A 26,459-nucleotide genomic window follows, 5' to 3' on the forward strand; every position below is an offset into this window, starting at 1 on the left:
GAAAGCTTTCCTCAGCTGAAGACACAGTGCTAAAGGTGATTAAAAGAGAGCAAGGGTGTAAGAGGCCAGAATTGGTGGAGCTCAGGTATCTGAGTTGAAAGGCTGGAGGTGGTTGCAAAGATAGGGAGGGGTGAGGCCCTGGAGGGATTTGAAAGCAATGCCATGGTTGCATCTGCAATGGCAACTGTTTGTGAGACACTAAAACGGAGAACTTAAATTTGGGGTTGGCTAAGTGTTCCAGTTTAGCATTTATTTGAAAGGTGTGCTATTATTTTAGTGAGCCACCAGTGGATAAGCTAACTGAAGTGTCTCTTTTTACTTTCTGTTTAAGGCAACTTTATTAAAAGGCAACAAGGTGTCGAACATGTGGAGATGCAGAGCTGGCCACTTGATTGACAGCCCTTCCACAAACATTCGCTCCCTCCACCACCGACGAGCAGTGTGTACCACCTACAAGTTGCACTGCAGGAATTCTCCAAGGCTCCTTCGGCAGCACCTTCCAAAACCACGACCACTACCATTTGAATTAAGGACGAGGGCAGCAGTTATCTGGGAACCCCAACACCTGGAGATTCCCCTCCAAGCCACTCACCATCCTGAGTTGGAAATATGTGACTGCCGCTGGATCTAAATCCAGGAACTCCCTCCCTAACAGCACTGTTGGTGTACAAACACCACAGAGACAGCAGTTTAAGAAGGCAGCTCACTACCATCTTTTCAAGGACAATTAGGGCTGGGCAGTAAATGCAGGCCTCGCCGGCAACACCCACATCCCATAAATGAATTTAAAAAAGCAAAAACAAAAATTCAAAACATTTATTTCATTTTTTGTTCGTTCCTTTTAGAGAAATACTGTAAATTGGAGCAGTCCAAGTCTATTATGCAGGACACAATGCTGAGTAACTTTCTGGGCGCAACCTACTGGCTGCGTCACGACGGGTCGATGCCGGGAGAGGCTAGCAGCGTGGCCCCGTGAAGCACGGCATCGCGAGCTTAGCGACCGTCGATAAGCCCGCGCGCCAAGTGTCACGGCGGCTGACGCGCATGATGACGTCAGCCGCGCATGCGCGGATGACGTCATCACGCAGATGCGTCAAACCCGCGCATGCGCGGGCCGTCATGCCCCTCAGCCGCCCCACGGACTGATCCAGCAGGGCGGCGGAGGAACAAATAGTGAGCGGGTATCGGACCCGCTGCCCGCGATCGGTGCCCACCGATCGCAGGCCCATGCCACCCTTGGCACGGCCGTGGTGCAGCCGTGCCAATCGGTGCCATGGTTGTCCGGGACGGCACTTTGCGGCCGTTTTCACGAACAGTGAGAGCAGGTGTGATTGCGTTCATGAAAACGGCCATAAAGGCCTGGGAACTCGGCCCATCGGCCTGGGGAGAATCGCTGTTCGCCGTAAAAAACAGCGGGCAGCAATTCGTGTCGTGGGGCGGCCGTGGGGGGGGAGAATAGCAGGAAAAATGTCGGGAAGGCCCTTCCGCTATTCTCCAACCCGTCATGGGCAGTGGAGAATTGCGCCCACTGATTCTCACCTTCCAAACCCACTACTGCTCCCATCAAGGATTAAGGACAAGGGTAGCAGACACATGGGAACACCACCATCTGGAGATTCCCCTCCGAGTGACCCTCCATCCTGATTTTCCCCCAAGGAATTTGGGAAAAATACTCTTTTATAAATTCTTAGCATGTGTTGGCATGGAAGGAAATCATTTATTTTATTTGGCTAGTGGCAGAACAAATGGCTCACATTCAATAATATTACAAAATGAGTAACACAAAATGGAAGCTGTGGAAAAAAAACCCAGATGGAGAAAACTAAGAAGAGCATTTTTGTTCTGTAAATAATACATGCATTGCTGTAGGATAGCTTTGTTGAACAATATCAAGGTACATTTTTTTCTGTTCTTATTATCTCAAAACTACACTTGCACAAAGAATTCAAAAGCGCCCAGGAGGGCATTGTGACCAGGATCATGAGTACTTCACAAGTAGTTGTCACAGTGCCATAGTTACTTTATATTTTATGGCACTGGCAGCATCACACAGCGGGCATTGCTCTGTCAAAACGGATAGATGACATGGCAGAAGTGCTATTTAAGGGAATTTTAAGGCCTTTTCCCTATCTCTTCATTTTTCCTGATGGCATCCAGAAGTACAGCAATAGAATGAGTTTAAAGCTTTTCTACGTTTCCTAATAAAATAGAAGCAGCCTGACTGAGTGATATATTTATAACACTGATCACCTCCACTGAATGAAGCAGAATAATGTTCCGAATGTCTGAAGGGGATGGATGAATGCCACTACCCCAGCTATTAAGTTCACAGTTCTGTCATGACTCATTTACTTTCCTCGATATTGCCCAATATCAAAAGCAAAGAAATACAACTTGGTGATAAGTGGAAAATTGCATTTGAATAACCTTGGCTTGGCATTACTGCAAGGAAATAGGAGGAAAAGCCTCAGCACAGTCTCCTGAAAATCTGAAACAAAATTAGAAAAATCTGCAAATGCATGTCTGTGTTTGTAAAGAAAAAAAGCTGACTAACATTTTGGATGTAAGCCTGCTTTATTACATCCCATTATATATAATGGCCTGCCTCTTTCCTGAATACCAATAGACCTACCTGCTTTGTGTTTCCATTTTTTCCCCGCTGTTTTAGTTTATTTATTGGTTTCAACATCTGTTTTGGGGCAAGATCTAACTGAATTGCAATAGTGTCCTGTGTCAAGTGCGTTTAGCCAGGTGTTTCCCAACTTTCGCAGCGCCGAGAAAGACCGTGCTATCGAACGGAACTTTGTTGTAATCCGGGGCCTTAGTCCTATTTCCATTTTTAAATGGCGCCCTGATCTCGCAACTTCTCCCCACGCCCAATGCAAGCTTCAGACTCCCAAAAGGTCCAATCACCTATAAGGGTGTCCTCAGGCCCCCCATCCCCACGTACCCTGCCTTACACAGGCAGGACACTCCTGGGCCTGCTCTCCGGCACGAGAACAATACTAGCTTGGCAGTCCCCTGTCAGCCTGGCACTGCCACCTGGGCTGCTTGGCACTGCCAGGCTGCCACCCAGGTGGTATTGCCAGTGTGCTCAGGTGGCACCAGCAGTGTCACGGTGCCACCCTGTCCAGAGGGCAACCATCTGTGGGCCTCTGATCCCTTGGAAAACCCCTCTAGTGCCATTCTGCCTGGTCCCCATTTGTGGGGACCAGGACTGACGGTATTCACCTCAGGTCTTCGAGGCGAAGGGGTTAGATCCCAACACCTTGGGTAGATCAGGCGAGCTGCATATTAGAGTGCGACCAGATACTCACTCTCATATGCAGATTTGTTAATACTGATCCTGCCCTCACTACGTCTCATGTGATCCTGTTAGATCTCTCATGGTGTGACAAGCTGGGTAAATCCGGAAGAGGCTTCTCCTGGAATTTACCGGCTGCGTCACACCCTGGTTCACCCGAACGGGGGCACAATGCAGCCGGTGGATCGGGCCCGTGATTATTTCATAGATCACACCCTGATTGGATATTCCAATTTCAGATCACCAGAACAGTTAACTATGTTAAAAAGGACTTACACAAAGCATATGTCTGTAGGGTGTTTCACATTAAAAGGGTGCCACACGACATTTGTTAACGAGGCAGGAGATGGCTACGTATCACCAACCAGTGAGCCCAGGAACACTACCACTTGATTTTGTTAGATAGCTCAATTTTTCTCCACATATATAATATTCAGAGTATAATAATATAAATGATTATAAGCATAAAGATGAATAATTCAAACCAAAATGATGAACCTTCCCCATTGAACTATCTTCACATTCTTCTGTTTTTGATCCTCGTGGCCTAATAAAGGAATGAAAACATGCTTACCTTTCTCAGCCTTCTTCTGGTAGTTAATCCTCTTGTGCCCTAGTTTGGGCTGATGGAAACATCGCAGAGATTGGCCTGCTCCAGCTGAAATTACAACAACAATAACGGCAAAGCGTGCAGTAATATAGTGCCTCCAATGAAGTAAAATGTCCAACGAAATTTCTTCAAACAAAAATAGACACTACATCAAAGGGGACTAATTGATCACAGAAACAGGCTTTAAGGTAACTCAAAGGAGGGGGAGGGAAGTGGTGAGTTAGAGCGGATTGGGGAGAAAATTCCACATGGCTAAAACCACAGGCACTAATGCTGGGATCAAGGCAGTGGGGGTGCACAAAAGAGAACACAAGGTTCTTGAAAAGTTGTAGAGCTGGGGCAGGTGAGAGAGAGAGAGAAGGTTGGGGCCAAAGAGGGATTTGGATTCAATGATAAGAATTTTAAATCAATTCAGCACGCTGAGAGCCAATTTATGTCAGAAAGCTCTGAGATAATAGGGCAGCTTCTGAATGCAAGTTAGGATATAGAAAACAGAGTTTTGGAGTTCAAGTTTATGAAAGGTGGAAGATGGCAAGTCACATTGGAATAGTTACATCTGGAGATAAGAAAGGAACGGAGCATGATTTCAGCAACAGATGTGTTAAAGCAGGAGTGGGAGTGTTCTATCTCAGTGATAGGATTATGGTGTCAGAAGGTCACCTCAGGGTCAGATGGGATGCTGAGCTTGTGCATATTTTGATTTTGAGACACTGAAGGGAAAAGGATAGAACTGGTGACAAAGGAACAGAATTTTTGGGCAGAGAATCAATATAATGGCTTTGATTTTCTCAATATTTAATTGGAAGAGTTAAAATTGCAGTTGGATTTCCAAGCACTGGGACCTGACACTCGTAATCTGAGGAAATCCTTGCATAAGCAGAAAAGGAAGGCAACAGTAGCTAGGAGCAAACTCATTGAACTTCTCATTTATTTTGTCACCGCAGAAGCTAGAACACACGAATTAGGAAATTAGGAGTAGGCCTCAAGCCTCCTCTGCCATTCAGTAAGATCACGGCTGATTTGACTTTCACCTTGATGGAACCATCAATTCACTAGACACGTGCTTTAAGATATGAACAGTGGTTTTAATCTACTTACTACAGAGCCAGCCTGTTACCCGTTGAACTCTCGATGAACTGCAGGCTGGCTCTGGACAAGGGTATTTATACAGCAGTCCAGGGGTAGGAGTCGTGGGCGGAGCCAAGGGTGGAGCCCTGTACAAACTCCTGAGCATTCCCAGAACTACTCCCCCTAGTGGTCGGATAATGCTACTGCACTTACAATGGTATTGGTAAATACAGCGTGAATTACTAAATTACATTCACCACACACCTCAACTCCACATTCCTGTCTGACCCGATAACTTTTCACCCCCATTCTTATCAAGAATCTTTCTACCGCTGCCTTAAAGACATTCAAGGATTCTGCCTAAACCGCCTTTTGAGGGCGAGAATTCCAAAGTCTCACAACCTTCTAAGAGAACATTTTTCTCATCGTTGTCCTAAATGGGTGACTCCTTATTTTTAAACAGTGACTTTGAGTTCAAGATTATCCCACAATAGGAAACATCCTCTCCACATCACCCTGTCAAGTCTCCTCAGGATCTTATAAGTTTCAATCAAGTTGCCTCTTGCTTTTTTAAACTCGAGCAGATAGAAGCCTAACGCCTTCAGCATTTCTCATATATATATTCCAGATATTAATTTAGTAAACCTTCTTTGAACTGCTTCTAATGTATTTACATCTTTCCTTAACTAAGGAGATTAATACTGTATACAGTACTCCAGATGTGGTCTCACCACTACTCTGTATAATTGAAGCATAAATTCCCCACTCTTGTATTTAATTCTCCTTGCAATGCATGATAACATTCAATTAGTTTTTCTAATTAGTTGCTACATCTGCACTCTAATGTTTTGTGATTGATGCACTAGGGCACCCAGATCCCTCTGCATCTCAGAGCACTGCAATCTCTCACCATTTAGATAACATGCTTCTTTTTCATTCATCTTGTTGAAATGGATATCCTCACATTTGCCCACATTATATTCCATTTGTCAGACCTTTGCCCACTCACCTAATCTATCCAAATCCTCTTGTAGACTCTTTATGTCCTCTTCACAGCTTACTTTCCTACCTATCATTGTGTCATCAGCAAATTTAGCAACCATATCATTTATCTCTTCATCCAAATCATTTATATATATTATAGTTGTGGTCCTAGCACACCATTGTAGCATACCACTCATCACTTCCTGCCAGAAAACGAGCCATTTATGCCAACTAATATGCTATCCCCTACATCATGAACTTCTGTTTTCCGTAATAATTCTTGATGTGGCACATTATCAAATGACTTCTGAAAATCTAAGTACAGTGCATTCAACGGTTTCACTTTATCCACAGCAACTGTTACTTCTTCAAAGAACTCCAATAAGTTTGTTAAACATGATTTCCCTTTCACAAAACCATGTTGACTCTGCCTGAGTACCTTGAATTTAAACAAGTGCCCTATTATAACATCTTTAATAACAGCTTCAAAACTTTTCCTTATGACCGATGTTAAGCAAGAAATAAGGCTGTATGGCATAACATTTAACATCTGGGACTGTCCGCAGAAATTTGCTTGCTCAATAATTCACCCTCTCACTTGCATTCAATATATGGAGTCACTTGGAGATGATTTGGATGGTTTCAATGACAAATGGAAACTGAGTGCTCACAATGCCAAAGAAATAGTCTTTAACAGAACTGTGGGTGTACACCTACACCACACAGACTGTAACGGTTCCACAAGGACGCTCACCATCATCTTTCAAGGGTACTCAGGAATGGGCAATAAATGCTAGGCCTTGACAACAATGTCGACATCCTATGAATGAATTTTTTTTAAATGGAGAATGGAACTGAAACGAGGAGCTTCAAACATGAAATGTAAAAACAAACAATCTCCACTGTGAATAATGATTGCCTAAACAATACCTCAATGAAGCACAGCAATTCACATTTATGAATGCAGCATTAGCATTCGCCAGCTGCTGACCTATAGTGGCTAATCTACAATGATGACAGAATTTGGGATGGGTGATGTCAGCCGATCCTAAGGTCATTATTTGCAGAGTTGTACCCTTATTAGAACGAGTGTATCTTTTTGCAGAATTGATAGGATGGTTTTGGTAGATCCAGGCTATGTCGTAAATTCCAGGCATATGAAAGCACTCTCTTGTGACATAGGGTTTCCAGAGTGGTTTAAGATTCTGAATTCTTAAAAACATCCAGAACAAGAACAGAAGGAAAAACTTCAAAAACTTAGCATCCCCCACTAGGCTTTTCTGATGTCACATCACCAGGCTCAGCTAGAAACTGAAGGAATTGTAGTTTCTCTGCAAGTTTATAAAACTTGACAGAACTTCTCAGCTAAAACTAATGAGATCCTGAAACTAGCAGTCAGTATAAACTTCTTCACCCTATATCTGGAATATTCAACTTGGTAATTAGTCGGTGACAAGTGATTTTGTGCCTTTATCGAGCTGCAAAGAAAAACACTGCAAATCACAAGTGTTTTTCCCTGCCTCCCCAACTCTACATTATTTACTTCTGTGATTTCAAGCAACATCAAATTTGACGTTTTCTTCTGTGTTTTCCTGTGAATGTTTTTATCTCTTTTATAGGATTTGTTCCTTCTGGTTGAAGAAATTAGTCCGTAGAAAAATGAGCTTCAAATGCACATTCCATCTGTCACTAAGACATCAAACTGATGCTCAAATGCACATCTGATTAAGCAAAAGTAAATGTTCTTTTCCCTGGGAGTTCTGTTTTGAAAGAAGTAAAATACTATCTTTCTTTCATTATTTATTTGTTTGTGCTATTTTCTAGTATCACTTTTTTAATAATATTTTATTGAGGTATTTGAAAATTTTTATAACAGTAACATAAACAAGACATCAACATGGTAAAATAAACATTTCTCCCCCCTCCCCCCAGGCCAATCTTCACCCACCTCAACCATACAACAACAATCCGCTTCCCCCCCCCCCCCCCCCCCCCCCCCCCCACCCCCACCCCTTGGAATACTGCATCTGCCGACATTTTAATTTTCCCCGAGAAAATCAACGAATGGCTGCCACCTCCGGGTTAACCCTAACATTGACCCTCTTAAGGCAAACTTTATTTTCTCAAGACTGAGAAACCCAGCCATGTCACTAACCCAGGTCTCTACACTCGGCGGCTTCGTGTCCCTCCACATTAACAAGATCCATCTCCGGGCTACCAGGGAGGCAAAGGCCAAGACATCGGCCTCTTTCGCCCCCTGAACTCCCGGAGTTCTGACACTCCAAAGGTTGCTACTTCCGGACTCGGTATCACCCGTGTTTTTAGTACCGTAGATATTGCCTTAGCAAAACCCTGCCAAAACCGTCTAAGCTTCAGGCATGCCTAAAACATGTGGACATCATTTGCTGGGCTTCCCGCGCACCCCGCACACCTATCCTCAACCCCGAAGAATTTACTCATATTAGCCGCTGTCATGTGTGCCTGGTGGACTAACTTAAATTGTATCAGGCTAAGCCTGGCGCATGATGCGGAGGTATTAACCCTCTTAGGGCATCTGCCCATAGACCCGCCTCTATCTCTCCTCCTAGCTTGTCTTCCCACTTGCGCTTAAGCTGCTCCACCGGGGTTTGCTCAGCCTCCGAAAGCTCCTGGTAAATATCCAATACCTTCCCCTGTCCCACCCAGGTACTGGAAACCACTCTATCCTGTATCTCCTGTGGCGGCAGCAGCAGAAAGGCCGGCACCTGTTTTCTCAGGAAGTCTCGCACCTGCAAATACCTAAAACCATTCCCTGCTGGCAATTTAAATTTATTCTCCAAAGCTTTCGAGCTGGGAAACCTCCCGTCTATAAATAGATCCCTCATCCTAATTCCTGCCCTTTGCCAACTCCGGAACCCGCCATCTAGCCTACCCGGTACAAACCTGTGGTTATTATAAATCGTGGTCCAAATCGATGCTTCCTCCACTCTCTTATATCTCCTCCACTACCCCCAGATCCTCAGAGCCACCACTACCACCGGACAAGTGGAGTATCGGGCCGGCGGGAACGGAAGAGGTGCCGTTATCAGTGCTCCCAAACTGGTGTCTTTACATGACGCCGCCTCCATCCGCTCCCATACTGACCCCTCCCCCACTACCCACTTCCTAATCTTGGCTATATTAGCCGCCCAGTAGTAATTGCAGACGTTGCAGCGCCAACCCACCCTCCCCCCGCCTGCGCTCCAGCAACACCTACTTCACTCGCGGGGTTTTACCCACCCACACAAAGCCCCAAATAATATTCATCCGCTTGAAAAAGGCCTTTGGGATGAAGATGGGGAGGCACTGAAAGACAAACAGAAGTCTGGGGCGGAACGTCATTTTCACGGTCTGTACCCTCCGTGCCAGTGACAGCAGGAGCATGTCCCATCTCTTAAAGTCCCCTTCCATTTGTTCTACCAACCGGGATAGGTTTAACTTGTGCAGTGCCTCCCATTCCCAGGCCACCTGGATTCCCAGATATCGAAAGTTCTTCCCTACCATTCTAAGCGGCAGCTATTTTGGGCAGCAGGGTAGCATGGTGGTTAGCATAAATGCTTCACAGCTCCAGGGTCCCAGGTTCGAATCCCGGCTGGGTCACTGTCTGTGTGGAGTCTGCACGTCCTCCCCCTGTGTGCGTGGGTTTCCTCCGGGTGCTCCGGTTTCCTCCCACAGTCCAAAGATGTGTGGGTTAGGTGGATTGGCCATGCTAAATTGCCCGTAGTGTCCTAATAAAAGTAAGGTTAAGGGGGGGGTTGTTGGGTTACGGGTATAGGGTGGATACGTGGGTTTGAGTAGGGTGATCATGGCTCGGCACAACATTGAGGGCCGAAGGGCCTGTTCTGTGCTGTACTGTTCTATGTTCTATGTTCTATCCCAGTGTCTTCTCCTGTCCTCTTGCCTGGATCACAAACATCTCGCTTTTCCCCACGTTCAGTTTATACCCTGAAAAGTTGCCAAATTCCCCCAAGATTTGCATTAATTCCCCCATCCCCTCCAATGGGTCCGAAATGTACAAGAGCAGGTCATCTGTGTCCAGCGAGATCCAGTGCTCCACCTCACCCCCTCCCGAACCAGTCCTTTCCAGTTCCTAGAGGCTCTTAACGCCATGGCCAATGGCTCTATGGCCAGAGCAAACAGTATCGGGGAGCGGGGGCACCCTTCCCTCGTCCCTCGGTGTAGTTTAAAATACCCCGACCTCAGCAGGTTCGTATGCACACTCCCTACTGGTGCCTAATAGAGCAACCGCACCCAGTCAATAAAGCCCTCACCAAACCCAAACCTTCCCAGTGCCTCCCACAGGTAATTCCACTCCACCCGATCAAAAGCCTTCTCCGCATCCATCACTACCACCACCTGCACCTCCTCTCCTTCTGAGGTCACCATAATAACATTTATAAGCCTTTGAACATTGGCCTTGAGTTGCCTGCCCTTTACAAACCCCATCTGGTCTTCCCCTATCAACCCCGGGACACAGTCCTGTATCCTTGTGGCCAGTATCTTAGCCAGCAGTTTGGCGTCCACATTCAGTAGAGGAATTGGCCTGTATGACCCGCATTGCTCCGGACCTTTCTCCCGTTTCAGGATCAGTGAAATCGAGGCCTGCGACATTGTTGGAGGGAGGACTCCATTCTCTCCTGCTTCATTAAATGACCTCACCAGCAGTGGGCTCAATATCTCTGAAAATTTCTTATAGAATCCCTGGGGCCTTGCCCGACTACATGCCCTCCAGCCCCTCGATTATTTCCTCAATCTCAATTGGGGCTCCCAGCCCATCCGCCAGGTCCTCCTCCACCCTGTGGAACCTCAACTGATCCAAAAACTGCCTCATCCCCTCCACCCCAGCCGGGGGTTCCGACTCATATAATTTACTATAAAAGCCCTTAAACACCTCGTTCGCCCCCGCTGGGTACAGGACAGTATTACCATCTCTACTCTTTACTTTACCCATCTCCCTGGCCTCCTCTCTTTTCCTTAGCTGGTGCGCCAACATTCTGCTTACCTTTTCCTTGTACTCATAGATCGCCCCCCCCCCCCCCCCCCCCCCCCCCCCCCCGCCCCTCTTCCCCCTTGCCTTCCTCGATTGTTCCACTGCTTTCCCTGTGGTCAACAGCCCAAACACCACCTGTAACCTCCGCCGCTCCATCAGTAGCCCCGCATCCGGGGCCTCCGAGTATCTCCTGTCCACCTGGAGTGTCTCCTCCACTGACCTGTCCCACTCAGACTGTTCTGCCTTTTCTCTGTGGGCCCGTATCGAGATTAATTCCCCTTTGACTACTGCCTTCAATGTTTCCCAGACTGTCGCTGCAGAGACCTCCCCCGTATCATTTGTTTCCAGGTAGTTCTAGATGGACTTGTTAACCCGCCCACAGATCGCTTCGTTAACCAGTAACCCCACATCCAGTCTCCACAGCGGACGTTGCCCTCTCTTCACACTAACCTGTAGATCCACCCAGTGCGGGGCATGATCCGACACTTCAATTGCCGAGTACTCAGTATCTACCACTCCCGGTATTAGCGCCCTGCTCAGAACAAAAAAGTCGATGCGAGAGTATACCTTATGGTATGTGAAAAAAAGGAAAACTCCGTTGTCCTCGGCCATGCAAACCTCCATGGGTCTACTCCCCCCATCTGTTCCATAAACCCCTTCAATTCCTTTGCCGCGGCCGACCTCCTCCCTGTCCTGGATTTTGACCGTTCCAATTCCGGATCAATGACTGTATTGAAGTCCTCTCCCACGATCGGGCTATGTGACTCTATGTCTGGGATCTTACCTAAAACCCGCCTCATAAATTCCACATCATCCCAATTCGGAGCATATATGTTCACGAGTACTACTTGCACTCCCTCCAGCTTCCCACTCACCATTATATACCTACCCCACTTGTCTGACACGATTCCCCCTGACTCGAATGCCACTCATTTGTTGATCAAGATCGCTACCCCCCTGGTCTTTGAGTCCAGTCCTGAGGGGAACACTTGGCTGACCCACCCCTTCCTTAATCTCGTCTGATGTATCTCTTGTAGCATTGCCATGGCCGCCTTCAGCTCCTCAAATGCACGAACACGCGAGACCTCTTGACTGGGCCGTTCAGTCCTCTCACATTCCATGTGATCAGCCTGGACAGGGGGGGCTTCCAAACCCCCCCCCCCCCGCCCACTGCCGACTAGCCATCACCCTTTTTAGGCCAGCCTCGAGCTTTAGTATCACTTTTAACAGCGATGGTTATTATAAACTATGGCTCGGTGGCACAGTGGTTAGCACTGCTGCCTCACAGTGTCTTGATCCCAGGTTCAATTCCGGCCTTGAGTGACTGTGTGGACTTTGCGCATTCTCCCAATGTCTGTGTGGGTTTCCTCTGGCCATACCGGTTTCCTCCCATAGTTCAAAGAAGTGCAGATTAGGAGGATTGGCCATGATAAATTGTCCCTTAGTGTCCAGGGATGTGCAAGTTAGCTGGGGTAAGGGGATAAGAGGGGAAGTGGCCCAGTTAGCAAAAATGCCATTTTTCCACAGCAGTATGTTCTAAACAGTTAAATCTTTAATTTTTCTATTAATTTTTTTAATAAATCTTTAATCATAGCACGCCGCATTCCCCATTCTACCATTATGACCAAGTCAGGGGATCAACCCTAGTTCAATGAAGAGTGCCAGGAGCAGTACCGGGCATACCTAAAAATGGTGAAGCGACATGCAGGACTATTTGTGTGCCAAACAGCAAACACAGCAAGTGATAGACAGAACTAAGCAAATCCACAACCAACGGACCAGATTTAAGCTCTGAAATCCTGCCACATGCAGGTGTGAATGCAGGTGGACCATTAAACAACTCGCTGGAGGAAAAGTCTCCACAAATATCTCCATCCTCAATGATAATAATAGCCTTTTATTGTCACAAGTATGAAGTTACTGTGAAAAGCCCCTAGCCGCCACATTCCGGCGCCTTTGGGTAAGTTGGTATGGGAATTGAACCCGCGCAGCGGCCTTGTTCTGCATCACAAAACAGCTGTCTAGCCCACTAAGCTAAACCACCCCACTTTTGCTGGAGAAGACTAGCAAAAATAAGGTTGAAGAATTTGTTAAAACCTTCAGCAAGAGTGCCAAGTGGATGATTCATCTCAGCTTCTTGAGAAGTCCCAAGAATCACAGAACCCAGCCTACATCAATTCAACTCAGATCTAAGCAGCAGATAAGAACATAAGAACTAGAAGCAGGAGTAGGCCATCTGGCCCCTCGAGCCTGCTCCGCCATTCAATGAGATCATGGCTGATCTTTTGTGGACTCAGCTCCACTTTCCGGCCCGAACACCATAACCCTTAATTCCTTTATTCTTCAAAAAACTATCTATCTTTATCTTAAAAACATTTATTGAAGGAGCCTCTACTGCTTCACTGGGCAAGGAATTCCATAGATTCACAACCCTTTGGGTGAAGAAGTTCCTCCTAAACTCAGTCCTAAATCTACTTCCCCTTATTTTGAGGCTATGCCCCTTAGTTCTGCTTTCACTCACCAGTGGAAACAACCTGCCCGCATCTATCCTATCTATTCCCTTCATAATTTTATATGTTTCTATAAGATCCCCCCTCATCCTTCTAAATTCCAATGAGTAAGTCCCAGTCTAATCAACCTCTCCTCGTAATCCAACCCTTTCAACTCTGGGATTAACCTAGTGAATCTCCTCTGCACACCCTCCAGCGCCAGTATCGATGTAACGGTATTACCATTGAATAAAGGTAACTACAAAAAAATGAGGGCGAAGCTGGCCAGAGTTGATTGGAAGGGGAGACTAGCAGAGAAGACAGTGGAACAGCAATGGAAGGAGTTTTTGGAGGTTATTCGGGAGGCACAACAGGAATTCAGCCTGAGGAGGAGGAAACATGCGAAGGAGAGGACGAGGCATTGATGGCTGACAAGGGAAGTCAGGGACAGCATACAAGCGAAACAAAAAGCATTCAAGTTGGTGAGGCATAGAGGGAAGCCAGAGGTAGTGAAGCCTTTAAAAGTGAGCAGAGGACAACTAAAAAAGCAATCAGATGAAATATGAGGGCAAGCTAGCTAGTAACATAAAAGAAGATAGGAAGAGTTTTTTTCAATATATAAAAAGTAAGTGATGGGCAAAAATAGACATTGGACCACTGGTAAATGAGCCTGGAAAAGTAGTAAAAGGATTGGAACAATGCTGGAAAATCTCAGCAGGTCTGGCAGCATCTGTAGGGAGAGAAAAGAGCTAACGTTTCAAGTCCGATTGCTCTTTGTCAAAGCTGAATAGGGACCTCCCCCGCAGAGACCCTTAAATAGGGAGACCCCCACAAATCTGACAGAAATTAGATCCCTGTCAGAAGTGAGACCCCTGACTGGAAGTTAGAGAGCAGTCCAGACAGAGACAGTGAAAAAATTACTGTTGTAAATATTCATCGGGGCAATACACCTGCTGGCTCAGACACAGGAAGCACCACATGCTTCCATTCCTGGGAAGAGAAAGCAGTGAACTGTGTCTAAACCCCTCAGATCCTTGAGCTGCAAGCCATTCATTCATTTCCCTTACTGGGCTGTGATTGGCAGCTTCCACACACACACACAGAGCTGTCAGTCTTGCTTCAGTCATCTTTATCATGATTCAGTCGCGTGTTCTGACCACAAGGTTTACAAACATCAGCCACTTCAAAAAGAGTTAAGTGCTGTCAATTTCCAATTGAGTAATTCAACATCACTCAAGCATGAAGGAGGTGTGATTGGAATGCACTTAACTCTCTTTGAAGTGGTTATGGGAGGGCGTGAGGGGGCTCTGCTGAGGGTGGGGTGGGAAGGTCTGGAATTATGGGGGGGCGAGTGGCCCTCGTTAAGGATTTTGGGGGCAACTGCCTTAAGGGATTACCCCCTTGATCCACAGCGAGGTCCACCACGCTGGGAAATTTTTGTAGTAAAGCCGAAAATCGAGTTTGGAGCTGGGCACCAAACCAACCGCCCATGCTCCGGAGCTTCGTTGGTGGCTTTAACGCACTCCACACCCTGCTCCAGCGTCGATGTGCCAAAACGTGCATTTGCATGCGTTAATATATCATTACCGGGTTCGGCCCAGTATTCTCTGAGCCTCCGCGATGCTCCACCCTGGCAGGCAGGAATGATGCCAGCGCGGTTCACTTGAGGTATTTAAAACCCAGCTGCTGAGGGAGAGAGAGGAGGTTAGAAAAGTTCCCAAAAGGGCGGCATGTGGCTCAGTGGTTAGCACTGCTGCCTCATGGCACCGAAAACCCGGGTTCAAATCCCGGCTCAGGGTCATTGTCCGTGTGGAGTTTGCACATTCTCCCCGTGTCTGCGTGGGTTTCACCCCCGCAACCCAAAAACGTGCAGGTTAGCTGGATTGGCCACACTAAATTGCCCCTTAATTGGGAAAAAAAATAAGTGGACACTCTGAATTTAAGAAACAGAAAAGTTTCCAAAATAGCAATAACAGGCTGAAAGTTGTGCTGCTGGCTGGGGGTGGGTGGGGGGGGGGGGGGGCGTCTGCCAGGGCTGGGGGAATGCCTCGGGGCATCTTGAGACTGGTTGTGGGTGCCCCCCAGGCCAGCCCCCCTAGGAAGTCCTAGACCCCAGCTGACCCATCAACGGGACGGGCATGGCCATGCACACCTTCTGGCCCACCAGGTGCCGGCACTCCCCAGCACATTCAGCAGAAGCACTGCCCCACTACAGGGGAAGCAAGGGAAGAGCAGAATGCAGCCCGGACAATGGACACATGCATCGTGGCCTTTGGCACCCTCCCTGGAACACTGTCGGTCTCAGGGCAGAGGCCTCACCAGGGGCACTATCAGCTAGCCCACTATGCAGGACCACCAGCTGTCTCGAGGCCTTGCCTGCCCCTGCTCCCATCCATCCTGCTCTGATCAGGATGGAACAACCTGTACATCGCACACAGGACCCACAGCACACTATATATGGTCCCAACAGGCGCCCAACTCCCTCATCTAACCCCGTCCATGGGCCCTGCCCGCACACATGCCATCAAACATGGAGGCGGTCGTTGGCACACGGTGAGACCTCCACCCCATAACCCAATGCGGGTTACCAAATGGTTCACCCAAGGAGGACACACACAGTAGACCCTACAGGGACCACTGGTATCTCTGCCGGCAGGGACAGGTGACAGGGTCAGAGGCTCCCCGGTGCAAATTACCGATGGGGCCAGGGGTGTGGTGTGGAAGGCAAAGTGTTGGGGGAACGGCCAATGGGTGGGGGGTGGGATTGAGAGGGAGACGCATGCAGAGATGGGGGCTGTGGTGCAATTCAGAGCCAGTGTGGCCTATTGGACGTGGATAGGCACGGGAGTACTCACCATGCTAACATGTCTGCCCTTTCCTGTTGCAGAGAATGGACTTCGGTATGCAACCAGCAACTGCCTGGCGGTAGCAGCCCTTGCCGATGCACTGTGGCTGCACGCACAGGAATTGCTCGGAAAGGACCCTGCAGAACAGGTGTCTCCCCACAGGAATAGGGTCCAGCTTCAGCAGGTGAGGCTGGGGAGCCAGCCATCCAACAGGCTGAGGAGGAGGTGTGAAGGAGGCGACACATCAGGCCACACGTTTACCGTCGGTGCCTGTCATTCAAGAGCCTGCTGGACCGAGCATGTCGTCAAAGACATCGGCTAACCAAAGAGACCGTGTATCACCTGTGCCAGATGATAGTGCACCTGGAACCATGGGGGTATAGGGAAGGATACCAGCTCCCGGTGGCTGCCAAGGTGAGAGTCGCCCTGCACCTCTTCGCCACGGAGTCCTTCCAGGTGCCGAGTGGGGACCTGTCCGGGATCTCACAATTGTCCGTCCACAGGTGCATCTTCACTGAAACCCTCTATGCCTGGGCAGCCGATTATATTAACCTCAATGTGGACCGAACCCACCAGGTTGCCTGGGCAGCAGGATTTGCCGCCATCACTGGCATGGTCCAGGAGGTGGTAGATGGGACATATGTCCCCCTATGGGCAGCAGTGCATGAGGGAGCACCCTTCATCAATAGGAAGGCCTTCCACACCATGAATGTGCAGTTAGTTTGAGACCACTGGCTGCACATCATGCACGTCTGCGCCCTATATCAAGGCAGAGTGCGCAACGTATTTGGCTTGGTGCCAGCGACAGTGCTCTACACCTTCAAGGTGCTCCCTCGGGTAAGGGGTTACCTCCTGGGTAACAAGGGTTATCTGCTGTGATTGTGGCTAATGATGTTCTGTCCAGAAGCCCCAGACCAATGCGGAAAACCGTTACGACGACGTCTGTGCCGCAACCAGGAACATCATTCAGCGGTGCATCGGTGTCCTAAAGATGCGGCTCCGAAACCTGTACCGTTCTGGTAAGGCCGTCCAATATAGCCCGAGGAGGTCTCCCACATCGTGCTGGCCTGCTGTGGCCTGCACAACATTGCGCTGCAGAGAGGAGACATGCTGAAGGAGGAGGAATTCCAGGCCCCATGCGGTGAGGAGGATGCAGAGGAGGGCCTGGATTGACAGGGCCTGGGGCCCGCGGAGGCACAGTAGGCCACACAACATGTGCACCAAGACCACCGCACATGGGAGAACCTCATAACCTCCAGGTTCGCTGACTAGGAGGCCTGGTCACTGGCAGCCCAGCCTCGCTGTCCCACCTTCCCCCCATAGCTACCCACTGCCTCTCCTGTCCCCCCTTCCTGAGCTAAACTCCCCTCACCCAGCATCTGCACCCCCCTCCAAGCTTCCCACTAGCTTCACTACAGGGTGTTGGCACTGGGTTGGCAAAGCCAGCAGGTCTGGTCCATGAAATGGAGGATGATGACGCCCCACTGTGCAATGAGTGCAGGTATTCCATCTGGTCTGACAACATGTGACTTTTGGTATCACATTCCACTGTCCGCCCAGATGATCCATGCATGCGTGCTGGTCACTCAATCTCATGGTCCCATAGACCTTCTGGAGAGGCAGAGGTGGGGCTGGGGATCGGGGTGGGGGGGATGGTTCTGGGGGTGGTTATCAGTGATGGGTCACTCAGTGGGCAGGTCCTCCCACATGGCATCGCATATCCCTGGTCCCATTGCCTGCCGCCTCCGACGGCGACCCAATGGGGAACGTTGCCCTGTGCCTTCCTCCAACACCCCCACCTCACACCACTGGCCTCCCACCCCACTCCACCCAGCACACTCTGCACCCAACCCAGCCCACCCACCTCTCACACCCTCAGACAGAGGACCGAGGCTGTTCAGAACGTCAGTAAAGAGGTGTTTAATTGTAACAGTGCTATATACAATTATTGTGCCCTGGCCTCTAATGCTATCCTATGTGCTGCACTCATGCCAACTTAACTGGTATCTAACTTTCTAATCTGATGTATGCTGACACTCCTTCTCTGTGGTTCCTCAGGCGGTAGATCAGATGTGGAGGCAGCCTGCTGCACATCCCGCCCTGTGATCTGGGTCCCCTTTGGCAGCCATCCTCGGGCCAGCCCACATCCAGGTGTTACAGGTGACATATTGCCACCCTGTTCTGCCCGCTGCCCATTGGATGCACCAGGTACAGGTGGGAGGTGTCAAAAGCGCAATGTTGCTCCAGTACCTTCCCTGTGGGAGTCACCGGCACGGACCCCATCACATCCTCTGCCCTCGGGACGCCCGATGGTCCCCGGGCTACTGCTTGGGATGGGGTGTGGCCAGAGCGAACTCCACTGTTACCTGGCCCCCTCTAGTCCTATAGGTCCGCTTTCCCCTACACCAGGGTCTCCATCTTGTGGCCATAGAACAGAGATTGGGCCACCTTCCCCTGGGACTGTGCCAACGTCCCTCTGTGATTTGCTCAGGTCAGCCAGCGCCAGACTGATGCTCTCGCCACCCATAGCCATGGCCCATTGTGAGTGGGGCATGCCCTGGAGCGCCACAGCAATGTCCATGTGGTCCTGGTACATGACTGTCTGTCCAGTGCCTCAGCTACCACCCTCACACTGTGTCCTAGGCCGTGGGCATTTTCACTCATTGCCTTGACCCTCACACCCAAGGCTTCCACTGGGGACACCACCCATTTGGTGTTGGCCTGGGTAGCATGCACTATCAGCATTGCCTCCTGCACTGCCTCCTCTTCCTGGGAGGGCCTACCCAGTTAAACTTCTCCAACTGCACCTCCAGGCCCTGGATGGTTGCTGACACTCCCACATGTAGACCCCGGCTCTGCGCCTGCATCTCCAGCATTGATGGGACCGCCCTATACAGAAGCCCGGCACCGTCTGGATGGCACCTAGTCCCTGGGTAGGGCCGCCATCCAACTGTCCGTCCCCTTGGAAGTTCCTACCTCCACCTGATGTACTACTGAAAGTGTAAAATGTGCACCAGATAGTGTCCCAGGTACCTCTTACTATAATGACCGACCAAGGTGAGAGTTTCTGGGATGGTGGAGGGTGATGGTGACAGCAGTGACAAAAAGTCAGTGTCACTCCTGACTTGTGCTCCAGGGTGTCGGGGGTTGAGGTTGGGGGAGAGGGACCCCGGATGGTCCAGCCTCATTGGCATGTAAGTTGCGGCATTGCACCTGGGGACGAGGGGCCCAGCCATCTCTGCTTCGTCGATGGTGATCCTGGAGGCAAGATCATGGTGAGATAGCAGGTAAGCGAGGTGTGAGGCAGAAGGGTGACTCACGTGTCATAGGGGCATTGCAATTCATTGGGGCTGTCTTGAGTTGTCCCATGCTGACCACTTGGGCGACTGCCCACTCTCCCACCCCACCGACCAGGTCCATCGCCCTCTGCTCCGTAATGGTGAGTGCACTCTGGTCCTCTCCCACTCATGGCGGTTGTGGGCTGTCTTCACCTTGGGGGACAGATGGTGCTCACTTTGAGTCACTCAGACACGGGCAACACGGGGGATCTGCAGTTGTGGCCTGTGTGTGTGCAGGGCACCCAGCCATGGGGGGGCGGAACAGGTGTGGCGTGTGGTGCGGGGTGGGATGTGAGGGGGATGCCAGCATCTGGAGTTCAATCACCCTCTGGTGGGGGTGGGGGGAAGGGGTGATGCCAAGGGCACTGAAGTGGTGACTCACCCGTGCCACCCTGAGGATCTTCTGCCCCTTATTGTGGCACAGCTGGCCAGTTCTCATGGTGAGGCCCCCAGCACTCACCACCTCTGTCACCTCAGCCCAGGCCCGGTTGACTTCAGCAAGTGGCAGTCTCCTCCCCACCCTCCTCTCCTCCACGGCACCCAGCACATCTCCAGCTCCGCATCAACGACTTGCGTTGTTGCCCTTCGTGCAGGCATCTTCTTGTCAGGAATGAGAATGTGTGGGGAGTGGAGTGCTTATAAGCAGCTCCAGCTAGTCAGGCTCCCAGCGCCAATTCCGAACCCAGTGAATCCAACCCCGGGGTCAATGGGAATTGTACCAGTTTCATGTAGTGAGAGTGCTGGGCCATTGGCATGTCCTGAATGTCCAGCACTGGCGCCCCCATCGGGATTGGGGAACAACGCCCGATTCAATCCCAGCGTCAAAACATAAGTCTGCATTCCCCATTTGGGAGACCACACAGCAAATCAGCCCCAAAGCCCCTCCCCATCTCTGGAGTGCATGGGTGCCCTCCCCTCCCCAAGTACAGAGGAGATCCAACGCCCACCGCCCCCCCCCCCCCACCCCACCCCCAGGAACCACTGCAATAGGGAGATTCTCCACAGCAACCCAATAGGGAGACCCTCCATAGGGACCCCTGAAGTAGGGAGAACACCCCACAGGGACCCCTGTAATTGGGAGACACCCCATAGGGATACCTTGCCTAAATGGACCCCCCTCCACAGACACCCCTCACACAGAGCCCTCCAATCATCAAGAATCAAGGCTGCAGCTATTTTGTGGAAGATGTCAGTCAGAGCAGACCACTAGAAATGAATGAATCACTTGCAGCTCAAGCGGGAGAATCCAGCTAAGAAGGTTGTGCAGTGCTGGTCCGAGGATACAGAAGAGCTCTTACTTGACTGCTTAGAGACAGTGGATTGGTCCATATTTAAGAACTCAGCGAAAATCTTAAATGAGTATGCCACCACCGTCACAGACTTCATCAGCAAATGTGTGGACGACTGCGTGCCAAAGAAAGCAGTACGTACGTTCCCCAACCGGAAACCATGGCTCCATACTCCTCACCTCCATACTCCCGGAACGCCTTGACCCACTTCAATTTGCATACCATCGCAACCGGTCCACATCAGACGCCATTTCCCTGGCCCTACACTCATCCCTAGAGCATCTCGAAAACAAGGACTCCTACATCAGACTCCTATTTATTGACTACAGCTCCACCTTCAACACCATAATCCCAGCCAAGCTCATATCAAAGCTCCAAAACCTAGGACTTGGCTCTCTACTCTGCAACTGGATCCTTGACTTTCTGACCAACAGACCACAATCAGTAAGAATGAACACCAACACCTCCTCCACAATAGGCCTCAATACCGGTGCCCCGCAAGGCAAGGCTGCATACTTAGCCCCCTACTCTACTCCCTGTACACACACGACTGCATGGCAAAACTTGGTTCCAACTCCATCTACAAGTTTGCTGACGATACGACCATAGTGGGCCGGATCTCGAATAACGACGAGTCCGAATACAGGAGGGAGATAGAGAACCTAGTGGAGTGGTGTAACGACAACAATCTCTCCCTCAATGCCAGCAAAACTAAAGAGCTGGTCATCGACTTCAGGAAGCAAAGTACTGTACACACCCCTGTCAACATCAACGGAGCCCAGGTGGAGATGGTGAGCAGTTTCAAATTTCTAGGGGTGCACATCACCAAAAATCTATCCTGGTCCACTCACGTCGACGCTATCACCAAGAAAGCACAACAGCGCCTATACTTCCTCAGGAAACTAAGGAAATTCGGCATATCCACATTAACCCTTACCAACTTTTACAGGTGCACTATAGAAAGCATCCTATCGGGCTGCATCACAGCCTGGTATGGCAACTGCTCGGCCCAGGACCACAAGGAACTTCAGAGAGTCGTGAATACCGCCCAGTCCATCACACAAATCTGCCTCCCATCCATTGATTCCATCTACACCTCCCGCTGCCGGGGGAAAGCGGGCAGCATAATCAAGGATCCCTCCCACCTGGCTTACTAACTTTTCCAACTTCTTCCATCGGGCAGGAGATTCAGAAGTCTGAGAACACGCACGAACAGACTCAAAAACAGCTTCTTCCCCACTGTCACCAGACTCCTAAATGACCCTCTTATTGACTGACCTCACTAACACTACATCCTGTATGCTTCAACCGATGCCAATGCTTATGTAGTTACATTGTATATCTTGTGTTGTCCTATTATGTATTCTCATGTATTTTCTTGAATTGTTTAATTCCCTTTTCTTCCATGTACTGTATGATCTGTTGAGCTGCTTGCAGAAAAATACTTTTCACTGTACCTCGGTACACATGACTATAAACAAATCCAATCCAATCCAATCCAATCTGAGAGGTTGAAACACAGATCACATCTGCCCTCTTTCGAGGAATGGACACATAGTGCCTACAGCTAATGGTTACAACTGTAATTTTTGTCCTTTCCCCTGTCTAGACTATTCTCTAGCTTCCAGACAGCCGTCTTTTTTCTGGGGGGAGGTCTGGGGGAGGGGGCGAAATTCCTCTAGTTAGGCTGTCTCTGTGGGGTATTCATTAATTTGGGGATCCCTTTGTGGGGGTTCCACTAGTTAGGGGCCCCTGTTGAGCATCCCTCTAGGTAGGGAATCCATGTGAGGGGTCTCCCTATTAAGGGGGTCCCTCTGAGGGTCACTCTATTAACGGAGTCCCTGGGGACTACCCACATTTAGAAGATCTCTTTTGGGGGTTTCCCATTTTAGGGGGTCTGGGGGGGGGGGCAGTTTGACCCTCGGATGGACTTTGGAGGCAACTCCCTTAGGGGGTCACCCCCATGGCCCAGGGTAAGGGCCACCACATCAGGCTCACATTTGTTGAGACCTGTAGTTTGTTGAGACCCTGCCTCGTGATTCCTGGCCCAGAGGACCGGAGAATCATGGAAGGCTGGACAGTAGTGTTCCCGGCCCGCTAAATGGATGCAAATGGGTCATTAAGCCTCATTTGCATTCATTCACATCCTCCCGCTGGTGCACGGGCACAAACCCCGATCCCACCGCCAGCGGTGGATCAGAACATCATGATCGGATCGGCGCCCGCTAACGCAAGCTGCCAATCCCGCTTTTTCGATTCCCCACAGCATCGGGGACCCCGCTACTGTCGGTGGGTGGCGGAGAATTGTTTTGGATGCCTGCCAATTGCTGCCCTACTCCCAATTCCTAACTGCCATAATAAAACTGAGGTGAATAGAATCATAAAATAACACAGGTAGTTTCTGTGGCAACATACACATGTACTCTGGCGCTACAAATGCTGATGGTAGAGGCTACAATATTCTTTTCATCATATGGCTGATCAGGAATCTCTCTTGCTCTTCTTAACAGCTAATTGGTATGGGTTGCAAGGGTTTTCAGATTGATAATCTGAAGGAGGGAAGGAGGCCATTTGGCCCATTGTGCTGGTTCTAGGAAAAAAATCATCCAATTAGTCCCACACTCCCCTGTCCTTCCCCTTGAAGTATTTGTCCAATTCCCTTTTTCTATGATTGAATCTGATTCACTACCCTTTCAGGAACCACATTCCAGAACAAATCCACCTGGTTGCACAAAAAACCTCTCCTTAATTCATAGCTGGTCCTTGTCCAAATAACCTTAAATCGGTGCTCTCTGGTTATCGACACTCCAGTCACCGGCAACTGTTTCTCCTTATTGGCCATATGAAAGCCCATTAAAAGTTTGAACAGCACCATTGAATTAGAGGAGGGTTTGCGTTGCCGTGGGTAGCACCCTTGCCTCTAAACCAGAAGCTCTGGGTTAAAGTCCCACTCCAGGACCTGATGGCTAGTGAAGGTGAGTTCATAATGTGACCTAACTGGTTAATTATTAATCTAAATACCCTTGCAACCCATGCCAATAGCTGACAAGAAGAGCAAGAGAGGTTCCTGAACAGCCATATGATGGAAAGAACATTGTAGCCTCTACCACCATCAGCAGTCGTAGCTCCACAATACACGTGTATGTGCATGTTGCCACAGAAACTCCCTGAGTGAACTGTAACACACCACTGTTGTTAAATTTCCCCTACTTTGAGAAGCACAACTACAGCTTCTCCAAGAAAGGGGGTCTAGTGGATCTATTCAGAATTGTGAAAGGGTTTCTCAGCACTAATAATGGAATCGTGAAGGAACATTGATTTGATTTCTATGATCCATCCCATTATTGAAAACGTAGCATCATGTGTCATTGTGGGAAGCTAGTGAGCAGAAGTCAGGTACTGCTTCCCTCCACTGTCCTCCTTGTTCATCCTCCCAACCTCTTGTCCACAGAATTCATGTAGCATGAGGTAACCAGGCTAAAGGAGAAGGCTTAGTCAGAAGAAAGCGGCATATTTTTGTGTATGAATATTACCAAGAGCGAGAAGTTTTTGCCAATGATTTCGAAATAGTATGGGATATATTTTTATCTTGGTTGTAAGGCATTTCATGAGTGGAGTATGAAGAGCAGAATTGGATAGGTTTTCTTCCATTCGTGCAAGACGTTGTGTACTTCTTGTGCATTGCCCACTTTCTTCGCCGAACATTGGTGGTCAAGCTTTCAGCCACCCACTCCCTAAACTCTGGAAAACACTTGCTAAATTTCTAAGAAAGAACTATTCTGTCTAATTCCACCTTCCAGCTCTTGGTCTGTAGCCCTGAAGGTAACAGTATCTCAAGCACAAATCTGGTGTTCTTGATTAATAAGAGGATTTCTTGATTATTAAAGGGATCCGGGGTAATGGGGAGAAGGGGATAAGGAACACATGAGCCATGATCGAATGGCAGAGCAGACAGAATGGCCTAATTCTGCTCCTATATCTTATGGTCTTATGATCTAAACTTCCTCACCGCTCCACCTGTCTCTCTGCCTTTACGGCAATGTTATCTGCACTTCCCCTCCATCTTGCCCCCCCTTTTTGTGTTTCTGTTTCTCTCTCCACAGATGCTGCAGGTCCTGCTGCATATTCTGTATTTATTTCAAATTGCCAGCATGCGCAATATTTTGCTTTTATTAACCTACAATGTTGTTCTTTGGCCAAGCTTTCGATCACTTGCCCCAGTGTCTCTTTCTTTGGCTCGGTGTCAGTTTTTGTCTTATTACACACCTGTGAAGTGGCTTGGGATGTTTTACTATGGCAGAGGCGCTATATAAATGCAAGGTAAGTTGAGTAAAGGTGCAAATCTCCCCCATCATCCTACATTGTGTGCTACATACTGGATGCTTACGCAGATCCAGTATTACTGAAAATCAAATTGAAACATAGTCCCAGCAATTTGCAGTCTGCCTTCCTAATGCAAGCCACATTCTCTGGGCAGAAACACTGCACTCACATCTCCGAGACATCAAAACCTGCTTCAAAACATAAATCAAGCAAAGATTAGAGACTCTTCTTGCGGCTGCTCTCAGTGCTCCTTTAGGACAGATATAAAGAAGGATTAAAAAGTGTTGCATTGATGTAGCACCTTACACAACCATCGAGACTTCCCAACTGCTTTACAACCAATGAAGCACTTCTAAGTATAGGTACTTGTAATATAGATAAGTGAGATAATCAAGTTGTGTACAGTAATGTTCAAATACCAGTTAGCCCGTTTCTGTGGCGCTGGTTGAGGAATGAATATTGACCAAGGCATCAACAACATCAGAAACCTGCATCTATATATTGTCTTTGAGGAAGTAAAACATTCCAGGATGTTACAAGCATTGCCACCAAGACACAGAGGCGGTATTAGGAGGTTTGATCAAAGAGTTGGTCCAAGAGGTAGATTTTATGGAGCATTTTAAAGAAGGAGAGAGATGTAGGAAAGTTAGGAAATTCTAGGGCTTGGGGTTGAGGTAGCTGTAAGTATGGCACCTAGTGGCTGAGTGAATGTGAGCTGCACAAGACCAGAATCAGAGCAGCGCAGATACCTCGAAAGGCAATAGGGCTGAAGGACATTACAAAATGGGAGGGAAGAGGCTTCGGAGGTATTTGAAATCAAGGATAAGAATTTGAAATCACGGCCTTGCCAGACCGGGAGTCACTGTAGATCCGTGAGCACGAAGGTGACGGGTGAATGGGACTTGTTACAAGTTAGGATATTGCTGATAGGCAGCATGAAGGTGAGAAGGATGGCATGAACAGGTCATTGGGTAACAGGTCAATTCCCCATGATTTCAGATCATGCCATGGGATATTTTTCACCCACCTGAGGGAGCAGGAGCGACTTTTGTTTAAAGTGCCTCCTGGAAGATAGTGGGCTGGATTCTTCGCAGCCCCATGCCGAAATCGCGTTCGGCGCGGAGCAGAGAATCCACTTTCACGCCAAAATCGGGCCCGGCTCCGGTCCGGTGATTCTCTGGAGTACGCCGGGGTCCATTG

At 49.0% G+C, this 26,459-nt stretch overlaps 1 long non-coding RNA gene across 1 annotated transcript in view; it reads right to left on the bottom strand.

The window, feature by feature from the left end:
- LOC119966847 overlaps window positions 1-26,459 on the bottom strand; it is a 64,434-nt gene that overhangs the window by 37,269 nt on the left and 706 nt on the right. The window contains exon 2 of the long non-coding RNA XR_005460859.1: window positions 3,879-3,962. This is a non-coding gene — a long non-coding RNA (uncharacterized LOC119966847). The remainder of the gene's footprint in view (window positions 1-3,878; window positions 3,963-26,459) is intronic.

This window comes from Scyliorhinus canicula, chromosome 6, assembly GCF_902713615.1.
Source record: "Scyliorhinus canicula chromosome 6, sScyCan1.1, whole genome shotgun sequence".
Classification (NCBI taxonomy): Eukaryota; Metazoa; Chordata; class Chondrichthyes; order Carcharhiniformes; family Scyliorhinidae; genus Scyliorhinus; species Scyliorhinus canicula.